This window comes from Macrotis lagotis, chromosome 1 (assembly GCF_037893015.1).
Source record: "Macrotis lagotis isolate mMagLag1 chromosome 1, bilby.v1.9.chrom.fasta, whole genome shotgun sequence".
NCBI classification, from domain to species: domain Eukaryota; kingdom Metazoa; phylum Chordata; class Mammalia; order Peramelemorphia; family Peramelidae; genus Macrotis; species Macrotis lagotis.
Genome location: NC_133658.1, coordinates 8,591,010 through 8,612,869, shown reverse-complemented (window position 1 = coordinate 8,612,869; position 21,860 = coordinate 8,591,010). Strand labels below are relative to the sequence as shown.

General features: G+C 36.4%; 1 pseudogene; it reads left to right on the top strand.

Moving 5' to 3' along the window:
• Positions 1-19,955: 19,955 nt before the first annotated feature.
• On the top strand, positions 19,956-20,593 carry LOC141504619 (RNA-binding protein EWS-like; annotated as a pseudogene).
• Positions 20,594-21,860: the final 1,267 nt, after the last annotated feature.

Sequence of the window (21,860 nt, the reverse complement as noted above, 5' to 3'; positions counted from 1 at the left end):
TCTATAAGTTGAATATCAGGAGAGAGAAATTTGTCTCTTATTCTTTGTCTATGGGCTTGTTTGTTTTCCTCCAAGTCAACTTGTCTTATCTCTCTCTCTATCTCTACCTCTCACTTTCTAGGCATGGGTTTATTTTCAAATTCTACAAACCTTTTAGAAATTCTTGGGGAAAAGATGCTTAAACCATCACAGCATTCCTATAAGATAGCTATCTTCCTTGATATGTAGGACCTGGCCAGAACTGACCCCTAATGGCAGACCCCTTCACAAGTCTGGTTCACCTCTTCACCAAGGAAATCAGAGAGGAGGAAAATGTAAATCGTGTGTCCCTATATGTGCACAAAATCTCAAAGATTAATGATTCTATCACCGACATCAGTGTCCTTCACCAAGGGAGCTCACAACACACCTGTGATTTAGGAGATATTGTCTAGGGAGCTATCACAAGCACATAAAAATTAAATGACTTGCCCAGGGTTCTATAAACCATTCCAACTCTGACACCATCTATCTTGCAACTAAACCAAAAGATCACTGTACCTTGTCTTCTGACTTCTTCACATGATTATATGTGAGCTAAATCTATCACTTATAAAATGAGTTCCTCAAGAGCACAAAACTGTCCCATAAAGCAAACAAAAGCCCTTGTCTGACACATAAATATCAGATTAAACTGATTCTTTCATTCATCCATTTATTCATTCATTGTTGAAATTACCCATGCATCCATTCACTGTATTAGAGACTTTCCACATTATCTCTTTTTATTTTTCAGAAATAAAAGTTCTTTTGAGAAAGACAGATTTAAGCTTCTATGATCTTAAAGTTTGGGAAAATTTTCTAAAGTGAAAACAACAAATACAACAACCCATAGAAGATCACAAAAATCTCTTTTTTCTCTCCTTTCTTTGTCGTATCTGAAGTTGAAAATGTTTTTTCTTTCCTGGTCAGCTAGCAATTGAGTTTTTATAGTCAGGGCCATGAACATGTATTCCATAAAAAATTGCTGTCCTCCCACATCACTTTTCCTCCTACCTCTAATTGCAGACCCACTCCACAGAATTCTGCTGGCCACAAAATAAAACAAAGCTCGAAAGGATGGAAGGTCACCATGATTTCTTCTTGCTTGGAAGGATTTTGAAAAATGGAATGCCTGCTCAGCAGAAAGGCACAAGATACTGAGATCATGATTTTTTTCATTTTGGCTTAATTTTTTCACTATGATGAGTCTATAGAAGAAACAATGGACAAGGGGAATAGCACCCTGCTGTTTTTTTAATGGGCAAAGTTTTGTTTTGGTTTCTCTTACAGTGGTATTTCACATTTTGTGTCAGTGGGCTTTGGTCATTTGTATGGACATTATCCAGGATCTATCTGTTTATATTAATATTACAAATCTATATATGTATATACATATATGTGTGTATGTACATATATGTGTATGCATATATATGTGTATATATACACATATATGAGAATGAATGAAAAAATAAAAGGAGAGGAAAAGATAGATAAATAGAAAAAGAAAAAAAGAAAATGAAATAAAGACAAAAAATCATATAAAAGTTAATGATATTTCTATGTCCTAGATATGGTAGCAATGCCATTTGAGGTCCTGAATTAGGTACAAAGAATCTCTCTTCTCTTCTCTTCAAATATTTCTGACTATTTCATATATTCATCTTCTTTGTTCAGAAATCCAAATGATCCTCACACATAATAACAAAAACATTTTGGGGACTTGGAAATTAAAGCTAATTTGGAAATCAAATTTATTACATTTTTCTTGAATCTTGTAATTTTCTCCTTAAATTATGACTATTCTTCAGGAATTCAGAGATCAAAATTTAACAGTGTGATGCATGGCTTTTGGGGGACAGGGCATAAAGAACTGGGTCTGTGTCTGATCTTTGAGTCCTTCTGATCTTCTGAGACCTTGAGAAAATCATTCAAATATTCAGTGGAATAAATAACTCTTTCTGTTTATAAATTGCAGTGTATATAATCGTTGCTATTCTTCATTCTGTATTGATAGAGGAAATATTCTAAAATGAGAAATTCCCATACTGACAAAAATCACAGATGGACAATGTCCTTATTTCTCTTTTCCTCCTTCTCCTTCCCCTCCTCCTTCTTCATCTCTTCTTCTTTTTCTCCTCCTCCTCTTCCTTCTTCATCTGTGACTCCTATTAAAATCATTCCTCTTAGCATTTTGTGCATCAATGTTAAGCCTGAGATTGTGAGAAAAACTTGAGTCTCCAATTAGCCTTTCATTCTAGTATATGTCATTTTTTTGGATTTCCAAGGATTTTTCTCAGGATTATATTTGATGTACAGGAATTTTGACAACTGTTTATGAAAGATAGCCAACTTTTTATGTCCAATTTTCTTCATCACAACATGTATTCCTGGGAATTAGGTTTGTGTTAAAATTTAACAAAGCCAAAGTACTATGTTTCTCAGTTGTGACAATGCCTATTCTTGCATAACTCATGTTGAGCAGGAAATCCAGACTTCTAAAGGATTACCCTTTTACCATTTCTCATTGAAATGACTAAGTTCTGATTTAATAACAAGAAATGCCTCTGTTTCTACAAACAAATCCCTAGGACTACAGTAAAGGTGTCTTAGACAATATTTTGTGAGTTGATTTTATACTATGTGGCCATCTCACATGAGGGACTTTTAATTAATTTTTAGTTATAGGACCATTTCATTCTTTCCTTTATTAAGTAGATCCATTTTGCTTATATAGGACAAGCTCAGACCTGTATACTTACAATTGTCTTTTACTTTTCCCTGGTGAAATCATTTGGAATTATTTCAATATTACATCTGTATTTAATCTTTCTCTCATGAATTCAAAGTATATAAATATTTTTGTTCCTTTTGGACAAATGTTCATCTTTCCATAACTCCTTTAAGATGATGGGTCCTATGGTTCATTAATATTTTAAGGATACTTAGTATACTTTCACAATCTTTTATCCTGCATTTAACTCTTCTGAAAGACTACATTAAGCCATGTTCCATTTGTATTAATTGCTTTTATAGTTTCCATTACATTTTAATTTGAAGGTGATTTTAACTCAATATAAAAAGCCAAAGATATCTCAATATCTTCATGTTTAATGTTTCTTATGTAATTTAGCCAAAAATTAATTCTGTAACTTAGGTATAATTATTGGTTTTGTTGTTGCTGTTTTTATCATGATTATTATGATTATTATTATACATATAAGAAAACTGAAGTAAATCACGATCACCCGTAGGCACTTAGTCAGTGAATTTCTGAGCCAGGGGAAAAAAATGAAGCTATCTGGCCCTCATTGTCCTCCCCTCTCCCCGATTCCATAATTTTTTCCCATTTCAGTATGCTGCCTCCTATTAAAGCCTACCACATGATGTGTAACCAAGTAATATCATCTGAAGAAATCAATATGACATAGGTATTAAGAAACTGATACCAGCTAAAACTGATCTTACAAGTAGAAAGGAATAAGAGGCAAAATATTGGACTCCTTTTCAGGAGACCTGATTTTAAGGACAGGTTGCCACAATTGTTAGCAATTTGACCTCAGACATTGTTAGAATTAGAGAATTGCTAAGACATAGGGATAGAATGGAATACTGACAATTATTTTTAAAATCTGTATTATGGAAAAGACAAGAATAGAAACTTTGTTTTCTGTAGAAGATACAAAGATAACTATTGTTGGTCAGAAATGAGAACTATTCAAACTTAGTTTTCCCATGCCCCCCCCCCCTTTCTAGGGAGAATAATCTTTGGACTGGAAAAGATAGAAAAGAAAGAGAGAATCAATACTCATATAAGTATGAAACCAGAGAATATTTCTCAACGTGTTCACATCACCTGGTCTAAGTTAACAGGATACCAGGGTAATGGAAGAACTAAAGGATGTAATTGTTGAATTGCTACCTTACCTTTGAAAGATTCTGGAGAATGTGAATTACTGTAGAACCAGAGGAGAACAATTGCTTTGATTTCCTTTTTTTATTGATATTTTATTTTTCCAAATACATGTTATGAAAGTTTTTCAGCATTCACCCATATACATATGTTTATTTTTAGGTTGCGAAATTTCCTTCTACCCCCCCCTTCCCACCCCCCTCCCTTCAGTGGTGAACTGTCAGGTCAATATTAGACATTCACATTTCTGTTAAACATATTTACAGATTACTCATTTTTATATGAGGAATTAAGATTAAAGGAAAGAAATAAATGATATATTTTTTAAAAAAGTGAATGTAGTATTCATCAGGTTTTTTTTTTCTTGGTTTGGTTTAGTTTTTCTTCCTCTGGGTGGGGATAACATTGCCCATAGTCAGTCTAATATGGTTGTTCTAGCTCTCTGAAATGCTGAGAGGAGCTGCTTCCATCAAAGCTGATCATCTCACAATGTTGCTGTGAATGTGTAGATTGTTCTTGTGGTTCTGTTCCCTTTGCTCAGCATCAGATCCTGTAACTTATTCCATGCTTCTCTAGAGTCAGACCATTTATGATTTCTTTTAGATCAATAATATTCCATAATATTCATGTATTATAACTTCTTTAACCATTCCCTAATGGATGTGCATCCCCTCAATTTCCAATTCTTTGCCACTACAAAAAGAGCTGCTATGGATATTTTGAAATGTGTGGGTCTTTTCTGATTTTTTCTGATTTCTTCTGGGTATAGATCTAGAATTAGAGTTGCTGGATCAAAGGGTATGATCAGTTTTATTGCACTTGGGGCATAGTTCCAAACTGCTCTCTATAAAGGTTGGATCCCTTCACAATACCACTGGCAATGTATCAATGTCCCAATCCTCCCACAACCTCTCTGGCATTAATCATTTTCCCTTTTTTGTCATCTTAGCCAATCTGATAGGTATGAGGTGATACCTTTTTGTTTTAATTTGCATTTTTCTAATAGATAATGATTTGGAGAACTTTTTCATATGATTATATATAGTTTTAAGTTTTTTCATTTGAAAACTGCCATCATTCTGATTTCCTAATAAAAAAAAAACTAAAAAATAGAATTAGCAAATACAAGTTAGTGAATTTTGATTCCCCCAAAAAATCTTCAGATATTTGATTTAGGTAATGGTTAGTGACTACCTATAAATGGAAGTAGTGATCACAAAGAATCAAAATATCTCCAATCAGTTGGAAGGATTTAGTCAATGAAAGATTTGTGTTCATGTTCCAGCTTTGTCATATACACTTCTCTTTGTGTCTTAGTTTCCAAGTATAATATTAAGGTTTTGAATCATCACCTCTAAAGTGTATTCCAATTTGGCATCTCTGATTCCATCACTTTGATGTGTCTTGATTCTCCTTCACTCTGTCTTCATATGCTCTCCTTACTATTTGGTAACACATGGTGTAGCCCCATTTATAAGTAATGTTTCAGTATGAATTGGAATGTCTTGTTCAAAAGGCAGGGAACAGTTCTCTTACTCTCAATTTTTTCCAGTAGTGGAAAGCCATGGGCCTCAGGGTTCTAACCACATTCTCACAAATTATGCAATGATGAGCACAGCAGATATCTGCTGACTGCTAGGATTTAACGAAAGAAAATCTGAGAAGAAAAAAAAAGGAGAGTCAAAGAGATTAAGGCTTAGTTATCAATATGGTCATAAAATTGTGATTAAATTTATAATCTCTCCACCATATTCTTGCAAAAATATATTTTTCCCTATTTCTTTCTTCAACATAATAAATTTTCATTGAGGAAATATATAATTTGACAAAAACATTCTCATAAATTTCTAAATAAAAGGAATAAAGAAATTATCTTGTTCATAATGGTTTTTAATAAATAGATGTTTATCAAGTCACCGTAGTTGAGAATTTTCTTTCTCCTTTATTTGCATTTCAGCAATTTAAGCAGAGTTCTTAAAATATCTTTAAAATGTCTATTTAATAATTGACTGTGGGTCAGACATTGTGTCAATCCACACACAGTAGGTACTTTATAATGCTTATTACTTTGCCTTCCCTTTAATACTTAAGATCCAAAGAAACTCCTTGCACGTTAAAATGCTTAAGAAACTGAGTCCACTTGTCAAGAACTCCCCATTTTCCTAATTGTATTTTCTAAATCATTTAATAGTATTCCTTAATTTACCCTCCTCCTTGCCAATACCAACTAGTTTGGGTTTTTTTTTTTGTTTGATTATTTGTTTTTTTCCCCCCTAGGGTCCTATCTCTTCCCTCAAATTTAAAAATCAATTGGGAAAATTGGGAAAAGAAACTCAAGATAAAATTAACACTTTGCAATAGAAAATTAACATCTTGCAACTGGAAAACAGATCCTTGGAAAATACAATTGGACAAATACAAAATGAGAATAATTTTCTCAGATCCTCAATTGGGAAAATGCAAAAAGTAAATGATCCTCTCAAAACTGCACTTGGGCAAATGGAAAACTCCTTCAAAAAAGAACTGACCAACTGGAAAAGGAGTCTCAAAAAAGTAAATGAAGAAAATTCTTCTCTAAAGAAAGAATGGGATCTGTGGAAACTAATGATTTCATGAGACAATAAGTTTCTGTTAAACGAAACCAAAAAATTGAAAAAATGGAAGAAAATGTAAAATTCCTCATCAAAAATACCCACTGCCATCTGGAATAGATTGAGAAGGGACAACCTGATAATTATAAGTCTTTCTGAAAATTTTGAACTGAAAAAAAAAAGGCCTGGACTTAATATTACAGGATTTAGTGATTGAAAATTGCCCTGATACCATGGAACAAAGGGCAAAATAGTTATTGAAAGAATACATCGATCCCCTCCAGAAAGAGATCCTAAAATGAAAACACCAAGGAATGTTGCGGCCAAATTCCAGAACTATCAGATAAAAGAGAAAATCCTGCAAGCAATCAGAAAGAAACAATTTCGATACCAAGGAATAACAGTAAGGATTACACAGGACCTGGCTGCATCAGCATTAAGGGACCAAAGGACCTGGAATGAGATATTCCAAATAGCAAAGGAGCTTGCAATGCAGCCAAGAATCCACTATCTGGAAAATCTGGGCCTTCTCTTCCAGGAGAAAAGATATTCATTTAATGAAATGGGAGACTTCCAACACTTCCTGATGAAAAGACAAGAGCTAAATAGAAAATTTGGAAATGAAACAGGAGGCCCAATAGAAACCTGAAAAGTTTTTTTAAAAAAAGGGTAAAAAAAACTGCTACCAGTAAGTTGAAACTGGCTTATCCCCATTTGGAAGAAAGAATCTTATAACTCTTGGGAATTGGATTCACATGTGAATTCTATCAAAAATTTAATGAACGGGGCAGCTAGGTGACACAGTGGATAGAGCACCGGCCTTGGACTCAGGAGTACCTGAGTTGAAGTCTGACCTTAGACACTGTGTGGCCTTGGGCAAGCCACTTAACCCCATTTGCCGTGCAAAAACCTAAAAAGAAAAAAGAAAAAGAAAAAAAATTAATGAACAATTGTTTCCAATTCTATATAAAATCTTTGGAAAAACAGGTGAAGATAGAACTCTGCTTACCTCTTTCTATGACATCAATATGGTGCTGATACCTAAACCAGGAAGAGTTAAAACAGAGAAAGAAAATTATAGACCTATCTCCCTGATGAATATAGATTCTGAAATCTCAAATGAAATTTTAGCAAAATGATTACAACAAGTTAGTACTGGGATAATACATTATGATAAAGTAAGATTTATCCCAGGAATGCAGGGTTGGTTCAATATTAGGAAAACTGTTAGTATACTCAATTATATCAACAACAAACCTATCATAAAGTATATGCTCATATCAATAGATGCTTAAAAAGCTTTTGACAAAATACAGCACCCATTCCTACTAAAAACACTAGAGAGAGTAGGAATAAATGGACTGTTCCTTAGAATAATAAGCAGTATCTGAAACCATCAACAAGAATCATATGCAGTGGGGATAGGCTCAAGTCATTCCCAATAAGTTCAGGGGTGAAACAAGGATGTCCATTATCACCACTATTGTTCAATATTGTATTACAAATGTTAGCTCCAGCAATAAAAGAAGAAAAAGATATTGAAGGAATTAGAACTGGGAAGGAAGAGACAAAACTCTCACTCTTTGCAGATGACATGATGGTATACCTAGAAAATCTCAAAAAATCATCTAAAAAACTACTACAAATAATAAGAAACAGCTAGAAATAGAAATCCTATTCAAAGTAACCTCAGACAATACAAAATGCCTGGGAGTCTACCTGCCAAGGCAGACTCAAAAACTTTTTCAAAACAATTACAAAACACTTCTCACCCAAATAAAATCAGATTTAAATAATTGGGCAAACATCAACTGCTCATGGATAGGTCAAACTAATATAATAAAAATGACAATTCTACCAAAACTATACTACCTGTCTAGTGCCCTATCAATCACAATTCAAAAAAAAAATACTTTAATGAGTTAGAAAAAGTTGTAGTAAATTTATGTGGAGAAATAAAAAGTCAAGAATTTCCAGTGATTCAATGAAATAAAGTGCAAAAGAAGGTGGCTTTGCCTTACCAGATCTAAAATTATACTATAAAGCATCAGTCATCAAAACTGTCTGGTATTGGCTAAGAAATAGAATGGTGGATCAGTGGAATAGACTAGGTGCAATAGCAGCAAATGATAATAGTATTCTGCTGTTTGATAAACTGAAAGAAGTCCAGATATTGGTATAAAATGCTGTCTTCAATAAAAAACTGTTGGGAAAATTGGAATTTATAATGGTAGAAACTGAGATTAGAGCAACACCTCACACTGTTTACCAAGATAAGACCAAAATGGATACAGGACTTAGATGTAAAAAACTATTATAAGCAAAGTAGAAGATCACAGACTAGGTTACTCGTCAGATCTCTGGAAAGGGAAGCAGTTTATGACCAAGGAAGAGATGGAGAACATCATTAAAAACAAACTAGATGATTTTGATTACATTAAAGTAAATAGTTTTTGTACAGGCAAAATCACTGTAACCAAGATCAAAAGAAATGTAGTAATTTGGGAAACAATTTTTACAGCTAGTATTTCTGACAAAGAATTCACCTCTAAAATCTTCAGAGAACTGAATCAAATTTTTAAAAAAAGCTATTCCCGAATTGACAAATGGTCAAAGGATATGCCAAGACAATTTACAGTTGAGGGAATCAAAGAAATCCATAGTCATATGAAAACCTCTAAATCATTTCTTATTAGAGAAGTTCAAATTAAAGCATCTCTGAGATACCACCTGATACCTCTCAGACTGGACAATATGACCAGAAAGCTCAGTGATCAATATTGGAAGGGATGTGGAAAATCTGGAACACTAATACATTGTTGGTGGAGCTGTGAACGCATCCAACCTTTCTGGAGAGCATTTGGGAATTATGCCCAAAGGGCAACAAAAACGTTCATAACCTTTGATCCAGCAATATCACCACTTGGTCTGTACCCTGAAGAGATCAGGAAAAAGGGTAAAAACATCGCTTTTATAAAAATATTCATAGTAGTCCTGCTTGTGGTGGCAAAGAATTGGAAATTAAGTAATTGACCTTCAACTGGGGAATGACTTAACAAACTGTAGTATATGTATGTCATGGAACACTATTGTTCTATCAGAAATCAGGAGGGATGGGAATTCAGGGAAGCCTGGAGGGATCTGCATGAACTGATGCTGAGTGAGATGAACAGAACCAGAAAAACATTGTACACCTTACAGCAACATGGGGTTTGTGATCAACCTTGATGGACTTGTTCATCCCATCAGTTCAACAATCTGGCACAATTTGGGGGTATCTGTGATATAGAATACCATCTGTATCCAGAGAAAGAATTGTGGAGTTTTAACAAAGATTGTTATCTTCAATGTAGAAAAAAAGATGTTATCTTATTATGTAATTCTGCTATCTCTTATACTTTATGTTTCTTCCTTAATGATATGATTTCTCTCTCATCACATTCAACTGGGATAAATGTAGACCATGGAAACAATGTAAATACAAAACAGAATGCCTTCTGTGGGGGGGAGGGGAGGGAAGGAAGATTAGGGGGAAAAATAGTCACACACAAAATAAATAAAAATCTTCCTTATAAAAAAAAGAGTAACCTAGAGAAAAAGCATCCAAGCATCCCTGAAGAGAAGGGAGAAACAGATGATCCCACTTAGGTCATGTTGAGTTTTTCTTGAAACAAGAGCAAGGAATATCTCATCTCCATTCCAAGCAGCTACAAAATAATTTGATGATTGGTGAGAATTATAATATTGGTTGCCTATGCAGGAAGGTACATAATAAAACTAACTATTGTGAATTCAGAGTTTTGAATGTCAAAGCTAGAGAAGATTGCAAAAGTCTTCTAATTCATACTCATATGAGGAAAGAATTGCCCAGAAGGCTAACTTCCCAAAGATCACATGGTAATTACTGTTAAATTCAGGACTAGGATTCAGGACTTTGTAGAAGTTTAAATATTTTGGTTTCCCTACGCATCCTTTTTCCTTTAAGGCAAGGATACAGGGATTAAATTTATTCCTACCAACCCTGTATTCATGTGCTTTCAAAATCATTTTTTAAATTGTTGATTTCTTAAAAAGAAATATATATGTATATAAGCAAAGAAATATATTGGAGTAGATATCCATATCCATATATATATATATATATATATATATATATATATATATATATTTCTCATAAAGATTCTTCCCACTTTCTAAGTTAGTTAAATGTATCACTTTCTCTTTTACAGTCGAGTATTTTATATAAAACCTTTAAAAGACAATTATTAGGTCCACAGGGATGGAAGGTACCACAGTGTGGTCATTATTATCATTATAGTCACCCCTTTTAAGAAAATCAGAAGTCAATTGAAAGTTTCATTTTCAACATTCATGTATTCATCAGTCTTCACATGCCTCTACCTAGCTACCTAACTACACACACACACAATATATACATACACACACAAATACACACACAAATACCCCCCACACACACAGAGGGAGTTGACTTGGAGACTACCTCTGATACATATTTACTTGGTAAGTCCTCTGACCACTATATGTTCTAGCTGAATTACTAAGATTATACATTAAAACACATAAAAATAAAATATATTGGTCTCTTAAACTGAGAATTCCCTATATGACTACAAAGTGCAGATCCAGTCATTTAGATTTTGTTAGTGCAATGAATATAGGAATTAGGGCATTTCATTTTAAAATGAGAGTAATTTTTATCCCATTTTTTCTAAAGTCAAGAATATATTTTTTAAGAATTATGAGCCAAAGTGAATGACTAAGGTCCCACAGAGAGTAAGATCAAGATTCATGCCCAGGACTTTGACTCCAGAATGGGATTTCCCCCATGATTTCATATTGCTGCTCTTATAAGAGAAATGCCAGCCATTCTGACTTTCTGAATAGCTCTGATCTTGGGAGTATACTGTTCTGGATAAAACTGATTTTTTCAGGGCCAGAGGCCAGAATTCAAGCTTCCCTTGATCCTGGTTGGGTAACTGTATATCAGACAGTGAGCATTTCTGGGCCTCTATTTACAATTCTGAGTCTTGTTAAGTGGTTATGGAAAATCCTTTATGAAGATGATTCTCCACTTTGAAGATGTGGAGGTAATCATATTCTCAAATAAATGGCAGAGATAATTAGGTCCTTATGGCTTCATGGACTTATCAAGCAAAAATAATAATAAAACTATTAGGTCTCTTCTGCTGGGGCCAGGCTGGAAAGTGAGATGAAGGATCTTATAACTGAGGTCCAACACGGGCACCTGAAAAATAAAAAGATAAGAAGAATATCTTGTTTACTCTAAAAGATAAAGATAAAAAAATGAAAAAAAAACTTAATTTATTCACCACAACATTTTTATTATCTTTCTGTAACATAAGGAGGAAATGAAAAAATGATACCATTTTGAAGCCTAGATATATCAGAACCTTCTATCAGTACAAGGATAAAGTGATACAGAGAAATCTAGGCTTGCCTTACATTCTGTCTTCATTGTGAGAAGGTGATCCTGGCTTATGGAGAGATCTGCCATTAGGGACAAATTCTGGCCAAGTCCACATAGCAGGAAAGAAAACTGTCTTGTGTGAATGCTGTGGTGGGCTAGTTCTTTATTGCCCAAGCATTTCTAAATGGATTTTATCATTTGAAAATAAACTAAAATTACTGAGAAATCCAAGATTTAATTTGCTAAACTAGCAATGCATATCCAATAAGATCACCTGACTCCTCAGATGTCCAGGAGTGATTTACAGAAACAATTTTTAATAGCATAAAAGAGGAATAAAAAATAAAGAAACTTATTTTGAACATAATTTAATTAGACAAGTCAAGTCATCTGACTAGTTCATTTCTTAAAGATTTTCTTAATTCTTTGAAGTCCTTGCCTTATAGGTGGTGCTTTGTGTAACCAGACGGCGTGCTACGAAAGTGGAACTTGGGGCCAGTGTTAGTATTTACCCTCTTCTTCCAGCTTAGAAGATGTCATTATTCATCCATCCACTAAGACTAAAAAAGAGGAACTTAGCCTGTAGCCAACATTTCTTTGGTTCCTAGAAAGGGGAATCAGTCTCTCTCTCTCTGCAGTATTTAAAAAAAAAAAAAACCTTATAATCTTATGATTAGTTTGTTCCTCTAAATTATCTGCTACTAAGGATAAAGTCTTGTCAATCAATCTATTCACTAAATGTATAGGTAACCTAGGCTTAAAAGACTATCTGTGTTCAGATATTCCCTGAGCTAGCTTTGCCTAATTAGAAGGGCTAGGTTTTCCTAAAGTAAGGAGTTTAACCAATCTAAAAATAAATCAACATAAGTAATTTAATTGATTTTCTTTTAATTGTGGAATTTATGGAACAGAGAGAAAGCTGGAAAGCTGAGTGTAGAAGGGAGAATATTATTGAGAGATGCTGAAACCATAAGTGGAGGTGAGGCTACATAAGGCTTTAAACCTAAATCTGGTACTTCTGTTTGTTTGTTTCTTTTCTTTTATTTTATTCTAGAGACAATGGAATTGTTTTAATGGGAAAATCAAATAGTCATATCTGAGATTAAAGCAAATTACTTGGGCAGAAGTATAAATGGTGGACTTGACTGGGAAGAGAATGAAAGCAGGAAAACCAATTAGGATGCAGCAAAAAAAGCTAGATGAGAGAATAAGGCTTTGGCTAAGGTTGTGTGGGTAGGGAAAAGTTGTTACATGTGAAAGAAGTTATTATGTTAGAAGTGCCAAGATTTGACAAATGGTTTGGATGTTTTGAGTGAAGGAAAAGGGACAACCCAGGATAACGCTGAGATTATCAAATTCTAATTGAAAGCATTGTAATATACATACATAAGAAGGGAGGGTTTCTTTAGGAGGGAGCAGATAAGAGTTTGGTTTTTTTTTTAGCATGTTGAGTTTGACATGTCTCTGGGATGTTCAGTTTGCTATATGCAATAGACAATTGGTGATGTATGACTGAAGATCAGGAAAGATACTGAAACAGAATATCTAGATCTGAAATCTCTTTTATTTCTCCCCCTCCTTCTCTTTACTCTTTCTAATCTCTATCATAATCCTAACCATGATCACCATCGATCTTATCATTACTTATCATTACTCTTATTCTTGTCCTATCCTTCATCAATAAACTGCCATCAATAAACTTCTGATCTGTTAGCATTACTATTATCATTATTCTTTTTTTAGTTTTTGCAAGGCAAATGGGGTTAAGTGGCTTGCCCAAGGCCACACAGGCAGGTAATTATTAAGTGTCTGAGGCCGGATTTGAACCCAGGTACTCCTGACTCAAGGGCCGGTGCTCTATCCACTGTGCCACCTATAATGATAGCTGTTCCTATCATTATTCTGTAAATCATCATCATCATCACTATTCTTTCATATCCTATTCTCAATCTTCCCCATTATTCCATTACCATTATCACCTTCCCCATCACTACCACGCTGCTCATCTTCAACAGTTTCATTACCAACATTATCACCATTGCATCACCAAAACCTTCATCATATCTATTTCAATAGCAATCTTCATCATATCTCTATTCATCACCATCAGCATTACCCCAAATAACATCATGACCATTTTAAGGACTTTAAACTTACTTTCCCCTTCTTCCTACTCATTATCTTTTATCATTTTGTAGATGAATTATCAAAACAACCCATAATTATATTAATTTATTAAGACTAAATGATCAAGGCAAGTTGGTCCAATTATATGATAATGTTCCCCAAATCAACTATGCTCTATTTCTTTTTTACTTCCTCCTTCTATCTTTGATGGTCTATTGGTTACTGATTTAATGCTTCATATTCTCTTGAACTGACACAAGAATCAGCCTTTACCTTTCTTAATAGGGTCTTTCTTCCCTAAAATGTTAATGTTAATCGTAATAATTTAACCAGAGCAATTGTGTGCTCCTAAACATGACCAATTGCTTCTATTCTTTTTCATTTAAATGGAATCCAGTCAATTCACCATCTTGGTTTTCTTTCTTTCAAATTCTCCAATTATTAATGTTTTCATAAACTGAAGTTTCCAGAGAAGACCATGATCCTCCAAAATGTGAATTGATTAGGACAGAGTCAGAGAATCTATTAGTTCCTTATTCTTGGTAGCTGTGTCTGTCTCAAAGAAACCCAAGATCATGTTGCCTCAGTGGGCTGTTAAACCACACTTTTGCTTCTCACAGAGCTCCCCAGCAATGGAATAGTATTTCTTGTATATTGGTGAGGCCCTCTTCAATGATAAGTTTTAAGAATTGGTTTAATTCCAAGTTTTGAAATGTCTTGTGGAGATTTTTCCTTGATCATTTTGTCTTTCCAGTTGCTGAATTATGAGCAAGATGCTGACTTGAGGGCATGGGAGATGGAGAAAAGAAAGAAGACAGCAAAGGGTGAGCCTCAGGTTGATAAGGGAACTTTGGTGCCATCAAGAATAACAGGGCCCTTTGATTCAGGAGGAATTGGATCTTCAGGAAAAATACATGAAGGAGACACAGGTACTAAAGGTCAGAGAATAATTATTACAGAACCAATACCTTTTCACTAATCCAAAAGGACTCTTTGTATTGTACTATGTTGGCATGGAACTGTGTCCTTCCTCTTTTCTGCTTCCTTTGCTCCATCAAGTCCCAGCTAAAAATGAACCTTCTATTTCTCCTAATTCCGCTTAATTCTATTTCTTTCCCTTTGTGGATCATTTCCTACTCATTTTGTCTATAGATTGTACAGAGTAGTTTTCCTGTTCCCATCATCATTAGACTGCAAGTTCCCTGAAGGCAGGAGTGGCCTTGGGTCTTTCTTTGTATCTTCAACACTTAGCACAATGAGTGGAGTGGAAAATTAATTAAATAAACATTTGTTGATTGACAAGTTGACTCTTTGACTTCAGGCTTTTAATTTATAAATTGAGAAGTTTTTTGATATAAATTAATGATTTTCAAGTTGCCTTTCAACTTTTAACTTCAATTTAGATGGGTATCTGTGTGTGCGTGTGTATGTATGTGACCATATAACAATAAAAGGTGGGGCATGGTTATTAAACTGAACTTCATTTGAATGAATGATGTCATTTTTAGAAATGGATCCCTGGGAAGACATAAGACCTTTTACAACTAGAGCAAACTTCAAGGTAAAATAGTTCTTTCCCTCTTTCTGCATGGCTCCTTTTATTCTCTCCTCTCTATCCAGTCACACTTCACCAGGTCTTTGTGATAGGAATTCTCCACACCCTTGGTCTCAGGGGACCAGGGAATGGACAGTCCTGCTACATTAACACAGAGATGGAGGGAACTCTTGGTCAGAGTGCAGGCAGAACTAATTACCATTTAGCATCTTGCATGATAAGGGGGAAGGAGGCTGGGATATATGTTTTAATAGATTTTTGATGGAAGACATTGTGTAAAGAAATTTGAAACATTTAAGGAGATGTCTAAGGCTCCACATAGGAAATCTTGGTCCAAAGTCCTAGCTTTATTTGAAGTAAAGGAAAAGGACAAAATCTTCTCTTTAGAGGGAGTGATTATGTAGGGGCCATATCCCTTCCCTGAGAGATGTGTGGAGAATAAAAAGGAGAGCTGCCCAGCTCCCCATGCAGTCACTTAAAGGAACTTCTTGGTCAGAGAAATAATGAGAGGTTTTATTCAGAGAATTAGCCTTATTAATATTCAGCAGGCAATGTTTTCCCTGAATTTACTCTAAATAGCAAAGGACTCGACAGACTCAGAGAGAGGTAAAATGGTTTAAAGGGGGAAAAGACCTGAATGGTCAAGTAAGAGATTTCATTTCAGTCCCAATTCCATCAGTGGTTGTGTGGATTGGGGAAGTAATCACCCTGCTCTTGGTCTCAGTTTCCTCCTCTGTAAAATGAAATGTAAATTTGATGACCTAGAAAGTCATTTTTCCCTTATATCTCTTCTAAAATGATGCATTACACTAGGAGCTGAACAATTAAATTTGGAGCCCAAGTACCTGGGTTCAAATTCTGTATCTGTTCATTATTACTTCTTTGATCTTGGGCACCTTACCTTTCACATGAGGGGGTTGAGCTGCACATTCCACAAGGTCCTATTAACTTTCAACCTCAGACCCTAGGATCTGACCCTTTCAACATCAAAATAGTAGACAAGAGACTCAGGGTGATACCTGTTGGGAAGCTGCCCCATATGATTCTGCAAATCTCTACTCATCAGCCCCTTTTCTTATTGTGATGGTCTCTCTATTCATCTTCCTATTAATCAGTTTCATTTATTAAGATTTCTAGGCCATTTTACTGCTTATTTCAATAAATTAATCTAATGAATAATCTTGATAAAGAACCGATTATGTCAACTCACTTTATGACACTCTATGCCACTCCCACCGCTTTCATCAAAATGAATTCCTTTTTGCCTTCCTAGTTTTCCTTGTCATATGGAGTTTGTTACTTGAAGCTTTTCACATCTCCCACTCAGCACGGATTTTGTTCTTTGTACAGAGCTGAGAAGCTCAGGCCTAATGCAGGGAAGGAGCTTTTCTAGTCTTCAAAAATAGACTGAAGCCTTCAGTTCCATGATCTTCCATAAACTTTCATGTCATTGGGTTCTAATATCCACCGGATGTCGATTTAATAATGGATCACAACAGCATAGGATAAAAGAACCAAGAATGGGAAGGCATCTTCGAGGCCATCAGCAATCCAAAACTGTCATTTAAGAAAGGAGGAATCTGAGACCCAGGAAAGATAGGGGATTTGTCAAAGGAGAAACAGGTGATGAGTAGCAGATGTTGGTCTGAACTCCATTTCTTCGTCTAACCCGTAGGGCATCATTTTCTACTGGACCATCAGGACGCTTAAGAGACCTGAACTTAAGTTGCAGCTTTGATGAATCCCATCTGTGCAACCTTGGATGAACAACTTCTTTGAATCACAAATTTTAATGCTTTGCTATACAAGGGGCAAAATAATATCCCCATTCTCTAACAAGGTGATGGTGAAGAAATTTTGTGAAGTTTAAATTACTCTAGAAAGGCAAATTATAACCCTAAGTTGGAATTTTCTTTGTCCAAGTTTCATTAAGTAGAAAGACATTTAATGAATATTTAGACCCCAAAGACAGGTCATGCTGCTTACTTTGGATGCATTTCTTCTTTCCCACTCTTTCACTCAGTCCTTCTCTCCCCAACTCTACATCTAAATGCATGCCCTACCTCCCAAACCAATTACTATCTAAAAATTTTATTTAAATGTAAGTACCTTACATTCTCATTTCTTCTTCTTCTTATGTATAAGTATGTATATGTATAAATAGGTGATAGAAAAGAGCAATTAATGAAAAGAGTCAAGAATTCTCCATTTTCTCATTTTTTCTTCTTTCTTCCTTCCCCCTTTTCTCTCTTCCTCACTTCTGCCCTCTCTTTGAGACTCAGAGAAGTTGTTTATCCAAGATTGCACAGCTGGAATATATCAGGGCTGGGGATTAAATCAAGTATCCTAGGAACCTTTAAGAGACAGGAGAAAATGATGTCTTTTGGGTCAGGGGAAATGTCTTCTTCTGATGGTGTTGAGTTTGAGAGCCCCCTTTTCCACCTTAATTGGTCTCCTCAGGGATTGCTGTGGGTTAAAGAGTGGAAGCTTGAGACTGCTGTTGTCACATCTCCTGGTCTCAAGCTACTGGTTGCTTCACTACAGTTTAAGATAAGGTACTGGTAGAGGTGATGAAGGTGCTTTGTTTTGACCTGTCCACTTGACCTCCTGTCTCATGTGCAAAGTACTTTCTACTTCCATTAAGTTGGCTTGCCTCCCCCATGGCAGATCATTGGTCTACATTCCATGGTCATAGATGATCCCATTCATGAAGGAGTTATTTTTCTAAGTGATGGTTGTAAGAACTGGGCTGAGATGAGGACTTGGGGTCTGAGAAGTGTTATCATTCAAGTTTGAGGGGCTGCTGGGCATGCAAGAGCTGGGTTATTTTGTGTGTTTCTGTGTAATAAGGATATGATGGGAGTCATATGAAACTTGGTTGTTATATCCTTTCCAGAAAAGATTGTGCTGACTTGATTAACATTCCCTGAGCTGTAGGTGGAAAGAAAGTAGGGTGTGTGGGCTTATTGGTGAAGGGTAATCACAGTCCACCCTAGCATGAAAATGACTGAGATTTCCCCAGTCAGAAGGCCAAGGTACCAGGGTGGGAACAAGATTCTGAATGTAAAACAGAATATGGGATTCCAGTGCCAAAGAGATGATTCTATATTTAGTACCAAGGTTAATATAGAAGAATAGAAGTTGATTGAACGGTGAGTGGAGTGGAAGGATTGACATAGCACTTTGATTTAAGATGATCAGATTGACAGCAGAGTGGATGATGGAGTCAAGTGGAGAGAGAGGAGGCAGGGAGGCCAGTTCAGAAGCTATTGTCACACTCTAGGTGAGAGTCCATTTTAGGGTAGCACAATAGATACAGTTATGGTGACATATTATCTCTCTCTGCCTCTTTTTTGCATTTGGATATCCCAGCTTTTTGGACATAGACATGAATTTGGGTCTTTGCCAGTCAGATCAATTGTTCCTAATTCTATAAAATAGAAAAAAAATACTTTAAATTTCTTTATAAATGATATTATTTTAAATGTTGTAAGACCACTCCAATGCCTTACCCCTAGATTTCTCCAGATTAAGCATTCAGAATTTCTTTTAAAAATCGCATGAATTTAGACTACATTTTATACAGTTTCTATACAGGACCTGAGTGCAAATGTGATCTCAGACAATTACTAGCTGTATGACCTTGTACAAGTCACTTAACCCTGATTGCCTCTCATCCAGGGTCATCTCCAGTCATTCTGATCCATATCGGGCCACTGGACCCAGATGACTCTGGAGGAGAAAGTGAGGCTGGGGATTTAGCACAGCACCCCACCCCCCACTCCAATCCAATTCATGTGCTTGTCATAGGAATACCTCTCTGATGTCATGGTCTTCTTCAAGAATGAAGGACAAAACACCTCACAATTCTTTGAACAATCCCTAGATTATGAATTCATTCCATTAAAGATAGAACCTGGAGCTGAACACAGTCCTCCAGAGATCCTCAGACCTGAACTAAGGACAGTATGCCTAGCATTTCTTCCTGCCTGAGCCTACTTAACAGGGATTAAGGACATGGCAGTTAATGGCTTTCTTTTGAGCTTTGTTGTGGTGATTCAGTCATTTTGGTCATTCAACTCCTCATGACCTCATTTGGGGTTTTCTTGGCAAAGATCCTGGGGTAGGTGCTATTTCTTTCTGCAACTCATTTTATAGATGAGGAAACTTGAGAGAAAGAGGGTTTTGAAACTGGGATTTGAGTTCATGTGGAGGAAGTCTTCCTGATTCCAAGTCCAGGACTCTATCCACTATGCAACCTAGCTGTAGTCCCCTAAAACCCTAGAATCAGAGAGGGAAGCCATGAAGCTCAGCCAACTAAAGGATGCACTGACCACCCAGGCATATGGTCAACAAAGTTATGGAACCTATGAGCCATCTACTGATGTCCATTATGCCCAGGTTCAGGCCATTGCCACTTATGGGCAGACAGGATATGTAACCTCTTATGGACAGCCTCTAACTGTACCATATGGATGACCACAAGCTTACAGGTGCCTGTGCAAGGATATGCGGGGGAGGGGTATGATATCATCACAATTCCCTTCATAATCACTTAGGCATCATACTCGGTACAGTCTGCATATGGCACCTTTCCAACTTACCCCACCTATAGACAGCAGCTAACAGCCACTGCACCTATCCACTAGTACTACAGCCTACACCTGGCCCATCCTAGGATCTGGACAGAGTGACCCATAGGTGTCCACTCATCCAGTCACCAAACCTTCTCCTATCTTCCTCTGGCTGACTTCAGAGTGTTACTCCCAACAGAATTCATTGACAAGAGAGCAGCTATGGTCAACCAAGCATTTATGGGCAGCAGTCCTCTACAAGTTCCCCCCCACATACACACAGCCCCAAATGGATCCTACAACCAGGCTTCAAGCCAATATAGCCAACAGAGCAGCAGCTTTGGGCAGCAGAGACCATTCCAGTAACATGGTGGTAAGTGGGCAAGAATCTGGTCCCAACCTAGAGAAAACTGGAGCATGAGTGACATTGCTAATGGGGCAGGGGAAAAGGAGAATTGGACCATGAAGGCTTGAGCAGAAGTAGGTGGGAAGAAGGAAGAGGAGGATGTAGAGAACTGGGCAGTGTTAGTGGGTTGTTTCAAAAAACCCGGTGGACCTATAGAAGAAGCACCAGACCTTGACTTTGGCCCACTGATAGAACCAAATGAAGACCCAAATAATAGTGCGATTATGTACAGGGTCTGAAAGAAAATGTGACTGGCAGGGTGGGGAGGTGGCTCATAGATAGAGCACAGACTGAAGTCAGTAGGACCTGAGTTCAAATTCAGTCTCCAGCCACTCATAGTTGTATAACCCTGGGCAAGTCATTTAACCTTGACTGCTTTAACAATAAAACAAACAAAAAACCAAAAGCAAACAAAATATGAATGTTGATGAGCTGGTAGACTTTTTAAACATTATGGTGCTATCAAGATGAACAAAAGAATTAGGAATCTATGATAGATATTTACTTACACACACAAAAAAACAGGCAACCCAAAGGAGATGCCATAGAATCCTACAGTGACCCAAAAAGCTGCAGTAGAATGGTTTGATGGGAACAACTTCCAAGGGAGTAAACTCAAAGTATTTCTTGCTCAAAAGAAACATCCGATGGATAGCATGTGATGCAGCATGCCAAGCCATGAAGGCAGAGGAATGCTGGCCCCCTTATGAGGAGGTCCTAGAAGGCTGGAGGGCTAGGAGGTCCCATACTCAAAAGGAAGTGGAGAAGACAGGGGAGATTTATCCACTATGAAGATCTGGGATGTCATGTCCAACATAAAGCAGGGGACTGGCAGGGCTCTAATCCAGTCTGTAGGAAGCAGCAGAACAGAGTCTAATCAAGTGTGAGACCTCCAAGCCATAGACTTCTTCTACCATCCTTTCCACCTCCAGATGGTGATCATGGCCAAGGTTGTCCTGGTGGCATGAGGGGAGGGAGATGGGACTTCATGAAACTTGGAGCACTTAGCAGTGTGTTCAGAGGAGACTGACATGGAGAAGAGGTGACATTTGGGGAGACTGAGGCAGGGATCAAGGAGACTTTGGTGGAAGAAGAAAAGGAGGACCTGGAGGTCTCCCTGGACTTCTCAAGAAATGTATGAGAGGCAGAAGAGGAGGATGTGAATGAACAAGAAAGACGGATAAAGGAGATACTCAGAGACCTGCCATACTAGACACAGAAACCATG